The following is a 9,052-nucleotide window of genomic DNA, read 5'->3' as shown; positions in this document are numbered from 1 at the left end:
ATGGACATGGACACACTGCTATATTTAAAATGGATAATCAACAAGTTCTACTGTATAGCACCTGGAACTCTGCTCAATGTTATGTAGCAGCCTGGATGGGGGGGGAGTTTGGGGATAATGGATACATGTATATGTATGGCTGAGTCCCTTTGCTATCCACCTGAAACTATCATAACATAGTTAATTGGCTATGTTCCAATATAAAACAGTTAAAAAAATTTAAAAAAGCCTTTTAGGATCTGACCCTCACCTGCCTTCCAATCTTATTTCCTACTACTGGCTGCTGATTCCTTTTCTGAATACCTAAACATATTTTATATTTTACAATAAAAATATTTTTTTGTTTCATACAAACATGTTCGTGCTTCTAAGTGAGTGAAAGTCACTCAGTCATGTCCAGCAAATCTTTGCTACCCCATGGACTATATAGTCCATGGAATTCTCCAGGCCAGAGACTGGAGTGGGTAGCCTTTCCCTTCTCCAAGGGATCTTCCCAACCCAGGGATCAAACCAAGGTCTTCCTCATTGCAGGCGGATTCTTTACTAACTGAGCTATCAGGGAAGCCCACTCATGGTTCTATGTTGCCGCAAAAACTGGAATATTTTCCCTAATTTATTTGATCACTCACTCTCTTGCTTACTTCCTACCTATAATACAAGACCTGACTCAAATGCCATCAATCTCTCCAAAATCAGGATTAATCTCCTTTTTCAGTACATTCCTGTTGAAATAGATCTGTACCCTCAGCATTTCATTTACTACCTTTTTGCTCATCATGAGGATCTACCTGATCCAGGAATTGAATCTGCATCTCCTACATTGGCAGGCTGATTCTTTAGCACTGAGCCACTTGGGAAGCCCAGCTTGTTCACGTGTGTGTGTGTGTGTGTATAAATTTTTATATATATATAAGTTTTTATTGGCATATAGTTGATTTACAATTTTGTGTTTCAGCTGGACAGCAAAGTGAGTCAGTTATACATTATATATGTATATGTTCATATACACGCTGTTTTTAAGATTCTTTCCCCATATAGGCTATTGAGTAGAGTTCACTGTGCTATACAGTAGGTCCTTATTAGTTATCTATTATATATATATTAGTGTGTATATGTCCATTGCAATTTCCCAATTTATCCCCTCTCCTCCCCAGTAACCATAAGTTGTTTTCTACATTCATGACTCTATTTTTGTTTTGTAAGTAAGTTCATTTGTGTCATGTTTTTAGATTCCACATATAAGTGACATCACATGTTATTTTTCTTTTTCTGTCTGATTTGCTTCACTCAAGATGACAGTCTCTAGGTCCATCCATGTTGCTGCAAATGACATTATTTCATTCTTTTTTATGGCTGAATAATATTCCATTGTATATATGATCCACATCTTCTTTTTCCATTCTTCTTTTGATGGACATTTAGGTAGCTTCCATGTCTTGACTATTATAAATAGAGTTGCATGAACTTTGGGGTGCATGTATCCTTTAGACTCATGGTTTTCTCCAGACATATGTCCATGAGTGGGGTTGCTGGATCATATGGTAGATCTATTTTTGATTCTTTAAGAAGCTTCCATACTGCTTTCCATAGTGGCTGTACCAGTTTACATTCCCACTGACAGTGCAAGAGAGTTCCCTTTTCTCCACACTGTCTCCAGATTTTATTGTTTGAAGAAATTTTGATGATGGCAATTTTGACTGCTATGAGGTAGTACCTCATTGATATTGAACATCTTTTCATGTGCCTTTTGGCCATCTATATGTCTTCTTTGGAGAAATGTCTATTTAGATTGTCTGCCCATTTTTTGATCGGGTTCTTTGTTTTTTTGATATTGAGCTGCATGAACTATTTGCATATTTTGGAGATTAAGCTCTTGTCAGTTGCTTCATTTGCAAATATTTTCTCCCATTTGACGGGTTGTCTTTTCGTTATGCTTATGGTTTCCTTTTCTGTGCAAAGCTTTTAAGTTTAATTAGGTCCCATTTGTTTATTTTTGTTTTTATTTCCATTACCCTAGGAAGTGGATCAAAAAAGATTTTTCAGCAATTTATGTCAGAGAGTGTTCTGTCTATGTTTTCCTCTAAGAGTTTTGTGTGTCCAGTCTTACATTTAGGTTTTCAATCCATTTTGAGTTTATTTTTGTGTATAGTGTTAGGGAGTGTCCTAATTTCATTCTTTTACATGTAGCTGTTTGGTTTTCCCAGCACCACTTACTGAAGAGACTGTCTTTTCTCCATTTTATATACTTGCCTCCTTTGTTATAGACTAGGTGACCATAGGTGCTTGGGTTTATCTCTGGACTTTCTATGCAGTTCCATTGATCTATATGTCTGTTTTTGTGCCAGTACCATGCTGTCTTGATTACTATTGCTTTGTAGTATAGTCTGAAGTCAGGGAGTGTGATTCCTCCAGCTCCGTTTTTCTTTCTCAAGATTGCTTTGGATATTTGGAGACTTTTGTGTTTCCATATATTTTGAAATATCACTCTGGCTAGAGTTGGACTTGATTAAAGGAGGTGGGAATGAAGGCAGGGGGATTTTTCCAGGAAGAAAAGATGAGGGTGGAGGGAGAACAATATGAGAAAGTTTATACGGTAAGATGATAAGACTTAGTGACTGGTTTGCTAGAGGAGGTGGGGGAGGGATGGGAGGGAGAGATTCTGGGTAACTGTAGGTGGAGACATAGGAAGAGGCAAGAGGAGGAAGAGAACAGGGAACCTTGGAGAAGAGAGAGGAAATATGTGTACGAGGAGAGCCTGGAAATGAGCAAAGTGTGGGTGTGAGCTGGGGTGTCTGTGAATCATCCTGGAAGACACATTTTACAGGGAAAGGAAGGTATGGTTTTGATGTTTGAGAATGTCATTAAGTGTTTTTGTGTATTGTCTCTGCTCCCTGGGACATCTATTATAATTCAATTTCCCCAGATCTTGTGGCTGGGCTAACTACTGAAAATAGGAGAAAAAGAGATGGAAAGAGGAAAAACACATTATTTCATCAACTCGAAATCTAAATCTCTAATAGCTGGTGCTTCGGGAGCTGAGATAACTAGGAAGCATTGCTCCAAGTTAGTTTTCCTCACTGTTCTGCTGGGAATTGTGATCTCATGTAAAGAAATACTGATGTAGGCAGTAATGCTAAAAGTGGTTTACCTGAAAGAGGATTTTAAAACGGACAGTTCTTTGCGAGTCTTACTCAGCCTAAAAGGAGCTGAGTCATCTAGGGTGAAAAATTCAGGCCATGCATCATTTATTTTTCCTCTTGACTGTTATATGAAGATGTGCTAAGATATTGATCCCTGCAGTTCTTGCTTGGAGTTGTTAAAACCACACATTCCTAATTACCTTGAATCTGGAGTGGCCACATGGAGCCTCCCCAATGGTCTTGACTGGAAAACCAGATTTGTTTTTAGACGTGCCATGATGGGAAAATGTTGGAAGCATTTTGTAAGGTAAAATTAGAGTCAACATTCATTCATTAACAAAGATTTACTGAGTCATACTCTATTCCAAGCACTTGGTACTGGGCTCCCTTTTATAGTTTCGTAACGAAAGACAGCCTTAAGTTAACAATAGTCAGCTGAATACTTGGAGACGTAATGAGAAAATGCTAAGAGAACATATATTATTTTTTCATTTAAGTATTGACACTTTTTGAACATCTTTTCATTTATTAACACATACAGGGGTGAGGGGAGAAACAATGTATATAGTGTTTTAACTTTTTCTATAATTTCTCATAGTTTTTCAAACCATGTGTTCAAATTCTTAGTAAATTAAGGAATGAGATAATCTCAGACTTTTTATCATTAATCCATCCACTGCAGAAATAGGAATGAGTTTTACCTCTGAGACAGGTACTACAGTGGTTGTTGGATACGGTGAATTGACAGCTATCTCCAACTCTACAAGGATGCTGTGTTCTCAGGGAGCACACATGGACATAATTGTGATGATGGAGTCAAGTGTGCTCATGGGCATTGGTACCAAGTGTTTCTGGAGCACAGAGATGCTCCAAAGGATTTCAGCCAAGTAATGGAGAAAAATAGGAGTTTTCTCTTGCTTCTTTCTTTTAAGCCTCAGGTTTGATAATTTGCATCTTTTATATACATTTTCACTTTTAGGACAAAATTTATACTCTAAACGTTTCATATGGTCAATACCATGCAAAATATGTTGTTGTAGGTACTCACTGGATACTTGCTGGGGGGTCTTCTCCATCATCCTCTCTCTGAGAGCTGCCCCAGGATTCTGCCAAAGTGGATGATCCTTGGGAGTCCTTTCATAAAGTGGAATGCCACCTCACGACCCGGGAGTCACCTGATACAGATTATTAGATTCTCTTTCCTAGAACTGTAAAACTGAGACCCAGAGCATTTTCTCTGCGTACTGGTCACATTTAGTTGCCGGGGTCCAGCCTCGGCAGGATCCAGGGGGTACCCTCAGGATGAACGGTGTCGGCGAGAGAGAGAGAGAGAGAGAGAGAGAAGACACGTGAGACCAACCTTGATAGGGCCAAGTCTGTGTCTTACTTTTTGACAACCGGTTTTATACCCTTTCACAGAACGTTTTCAAGATGCTTACTCATGATTACACAGGATTAGCATTACATCATTTTGATTTTTAGGAAAAGCAGGATTTTTTTGCTTTCTAATTCTATAGTAATTTTTAGCACATGATCTTCTGGCCTTGGGGCTATTAACATTTTATGCAGGTCAGGTGATTGTAAACCTATTTTCCGTTTTTATGGTGACCTTAACTGAAAGGTAACAGTGTCATAGGGAAATAGTACAGAGTAGAATTATATTCTTGTTAATACAAAAATTAATCTTTCTGCAAAAGTTGTCAGTTGTGTTTATCTAAGAAGTTTACCCGATACTGACTCTGCAACTTTGGTGAGGCAGCTTCTGCCTAGCACTCCTGACTGACAATTAACAACCATCTCATTGTTACCACACTAGGGCTAAGTTCTTATTTCTCTAGATCTTTAACTATATTAACAATGGTTTCTATAACACAACCTTAGCACATTAAAGGCAAAAATACAGCAAGCAAAAACACAGCAAGCAAATCACAGCAAGCAAATCTCAACCCAATAACCACCTATAGAATAATTTTTCTTATATTTTCTAATAGGACTCCTTTACCCCTTAAAAAGGCTCTATGTCTATTAGGGCTTTTACATAATCAGGTTCTTTATGCTATTTTATGATTAGGATATTATAAGCAATCATTCATATTAGTACCAAGGGCATAAATGCATTTGGCTAACAAACTACCAGCAAAGGAATTTAAATTAAAACACTCCTTTCACCCTGAATAATCTCATAAAATACCACCACCTGGGAAACTTATTGATTAAAGTTCTAAATTGGGAAGAGATCGGGGAAGGCCTTCTGCCTGTGTCACAGAAATTAGGGAGTAGTCCATTGAGACAGGCATCAGAAAGACAGATATCATCTTTAAGGTGAGCGCCGGGGGCAGCTTTTCGAAATCCCTCAAAACCTGATCTGCCTTGCCTGCCAGGCTTTCTCCTCGTGACCTTGTCATAGGTGGGATCTCGTGAGCTGGCCTTTTCGAAACCTCTGAAAACCTGATCCGCCTTGCCCTTACAGCCTTGTTAGGGGTAGGGTCTCATGAGCTGACTTTTTCTAAACCCCTGAAAACCTGATCCACCTTGCCCGTCAGGTTTTCCCCCTTATGGCCATTTTAGGGGTAGGGTCTCGTGTGTTGGCTCCCGGCATTTAGTCAGTGGAAGTCTTACTTGCCATGTAGACATTAGAACAAAGGAAACCAGTTCACAGTCAGAGAAGAAACCAAATACACATGGAGGAGAAATCACAGACTGAGAAAATTTCAATGACGTTTACCCCTCCCCCCGTTCCTGACTCTTACACAAGTCCAGTAGCATTTGTGCCTTTATTTTTATTATTTATTTTTTGGCCATGCCAAGTGGCATGTGGGATCTTAGTTCCCCAACCAGGGATCAAACCCATGCCCATTGCATTGAGATCTTGGAGTCTTAACCACTAGACTGCCAGGGAGGTCCCTTGTTTGTGCCTTTAAACCTAAGAGATTTGGGGGGAGTTTCTATAATAATGTTCCATTTTCTACTTAGTTTAATTAGAGTTGTTTTCTGCAATTAAAAAAAGAATCCTAAATAATTATAGTAAACATCTATTGCTTACCTCCTCAGGATTCTTCCTTGACTCGGAACCACCCACCGTCCCCTTTCCTACCAGCATATAGATATTCTTTGGGGGATTTTCAAATTCTTAATTATTAGGGAGGGTGGAGTAGGTGGGGCTGGCTTCTCCCTCAGGCCCAGGGAAGAGCCTTCCTTGCCAACTGGCTGAGCCCTTGCTTTTGTTACAGTGGTCAGTTTCAGAGGGGGCCTGTGAATGCCCCCTTCCCCCAGCACCACTTAAGTAGATGGGTAAGGAGATTCTGGGACAAACACCCCCACTCTCAGATGGAGAGTGATGGAAATGTTTCCACTTCTTCTCAACATTGTGGCCTTTAGCATGTGAAGTCTGGAACTCCTGCAGATCTGGAGTCATTTGAGTCAGATTTGCTACTCCTCAGCCAAAGCCTCTTAACCAACAGTAAGGCAATGAAACATTCCCCCCAGGTCTTTACTTCTCTTGCTAACATCTTGGAGCCTGAAAAACTCCCTGGTTTCTAGACTCTGGATCTGCACCAAGTGGCCTCTGGGCTGTTCTTTGGGAAATGTTGATCAGATAGCATTCCTCGCACTTGGGTGTCACAGTGAGAATCCATCTGGATGGGCCACAGTCACAACTGAGGAAAAGAATGTGACAGATGAGCAAGAGAACATGACATGTGTCTTCAGATCAGGCATCTCCTAATATAGTGTTACATTCTTATTAAGATGAATCTCGGAAGTTTTAGTTTCAAGAGCACTAGTTTTTGTGAATACTTTTAACTCATAGTTTGAGGTTTTTAGGCTTTGAGTGAGGATTGGGAAACTTTCTGCGAAGGTGTGTTGTAGACAGAATTGAGCCCCCTGTAGTGGGTCGCCTGCGCCACAGATTGCTCAGTGATAGTCTTTGACTTAGAGGGTTGTTTGTTGTAGAAAGGGGTGATAAATGTTTTGGATAACTTAAAATCAGACTATCCCTTTGAAAGATGATCAGATACTACTCTAGGAGTGAATTGTCTTTTCTTTTTCTAGCACCAGGCACTGGATGCTCACCCCTCTGGGGTGCCCAGAATTCTCATTTCCTATAAACACAGACAAGTTAAAATCCCCTTCCTTTTTCTTCCTCCTCCCTCCCTCTTCCTTCCGGAATTTCTTATTCTAATAAACCAAGGGAATATTATTTTTTTGCTGGAAATATCCATCTATCTTTAATTGTCTCATGATAAAACCAATACATTTACTACAAACCCATCCAACCAAATCTTTATTCATGCTTAACTTCAACTACTAGAAATATTGTTGATGAACAAGCCTAAGTGATCTGTGTACCAATTTCTCTATTTCACATTTTGGAGATCTGGCCTTTTCTGAAAAAGTTATTTTTAGATTTCCAAGGTACATGATGACAAGTGTTAGCTGCCATATCTTTCTGGAAGATAAGTAAATTTGGACAAAGATGTTTTATGTGTTTTACAGACTGTTCCTTTGTCACAGGATCCTTCCAGTTTATTGGAAGCTTTTGACATGACACATTGTCAGTACTACTAGTAGGAAGAGCTGGTTTAAAACTTCTTTATCAGACACCATGAGAGCACTTAGAGAAAAGCAGTCACTTTGCTTTCTCACTGTGAGATTCAGAAGTCACATTCTAGACAATAACTTCTTAGAGTGTAGTGGTCCTTAAGACTTGAGGCTGAAATGTCAAGTTTAGAAGAGAATTTTATGATGCAATGCTCTTTCCTATAATACACAAAATGCTGAATGCAACTGACAAATAGTGAAAAAGGGCAACTGCACAGAGAGGTTTAGCAGCTTGCCCAAGGTCACCGAGATGCTAAGTGGTAGAGCAAGAGTTCCAGCTCACATTCTTCTGACCTCAGTATCTCGGCCGTTAGCCACAAGAGTGAGCGTCAGAGAGACTCACAGAGCACTTCCTTTGAGCCAGGCCCAGCATCACATGCAGCAACTTGACAGTAACTCCTCTGGCTTTACGGTGGGATGCTTGAGAGTGGGAATCATGTCTTTATACCTGCGTGTCTTGTGCCTACGCAGAGTGGTATCTCAATAATGTGTAGGTTTAGTTTTTTAGTTTTATTTATCTATTTAGTTGCATCGGGTATTAGCAGCAGCACGCAGGATCATCGTTGTGTCATGGGGATCTTTCATGGTGGTGCTAGACTCTCTAGGTGTGGGGCTCAGTTGCGGCCTTCAGGCTCTTTAATTGTGGCATGCAGGCTCCAGAGGGCGCAGGCTCCTAGTTGTGGCTCACAGACTTAGTTGCTCCTCAGCATGTGGGATTTTAGTTACTTGACCATCCCCTGCATTGCAAGGTGGATTCTCAACCACTGCATCACCAGGGAAGTCCCTGTAACTTGGACTTTAGATGGACCCCCACTGGGCCAAAGCGATAGGGTAGGATTGACTTCCCTGGTGGCTCAGATGGTAAAGTGTCTGCCTACAGTGCAGGAGACCCAGGTTCAATCCCTGGGTCAGGAAGATCCCCTGGAGAAGGCAGTGGCCACCCACTCCAGTATTCTTGCCTGGAGAATCTCATGGATGGAGGAGCCTGGTGGGTTACAGTCCATGGGGTCGCAAAGAGTCGGACATGACTGAACGACTTCACTTTCACTTTAATGGAAGTGAAGCTAAGGGCAGGGACCTTGGGAGAGAATCTTTTTGTGAAGAAGGGGAGAATTTCTTTTTAATTGGGGTAAGAACACTTAATGTGAGGTGTAGCCTCTTAAATTTTTAAGTGCATGTCGTACAGCAAATATCTAGAGCTTATTTGCCTTGTGTAATTGAAACTTTAGGCCCACCGGAGAGCAACTCTCCCTTTCCCCCTCCCCAGCCACTGGCAGGCACCATGCTACCTTCTGCTTCTATGAGGCTGATGT

The 9,052-nt window shown here is 40.6% G+C and overlaps 1 non-coding gene across 1 annotated transcript; it reads left to right on the top strand.

The window, feature by feature from the left end:
- Positions 1-8,582: 8,582 nt before the first annotated feature.
- TRNAC-ACA lies at positions 8,583-8,655 on the top strand. Its single transcript has one exon. It is a non-coding gene; the product is annotated as a tRNA-Cys (tRNA).
- The last annotated feature ends 397 nt before the right edge of the window (positions 8,656-9,052 follow it).

This window comes from Cervus canadensis, chromosome 13 (genome assembly GCF_019320065.1).
Source record: "Cervus canadensis isolate Bull #8, Minnesota chromosome 13, ASM1932006v1, whole genome shotgun sequence".
Taxonomy (NCBI): Eukaryota; Metazoa; Chordata; class Mammalia; order Artiodactyla; family Cervidae; genus Cervus; species Cervus canadensis.
Note: the sequence above shows the minus strand (reverse complement) of the source record. Positions and strands in the feature narration are given on the sequence as shown.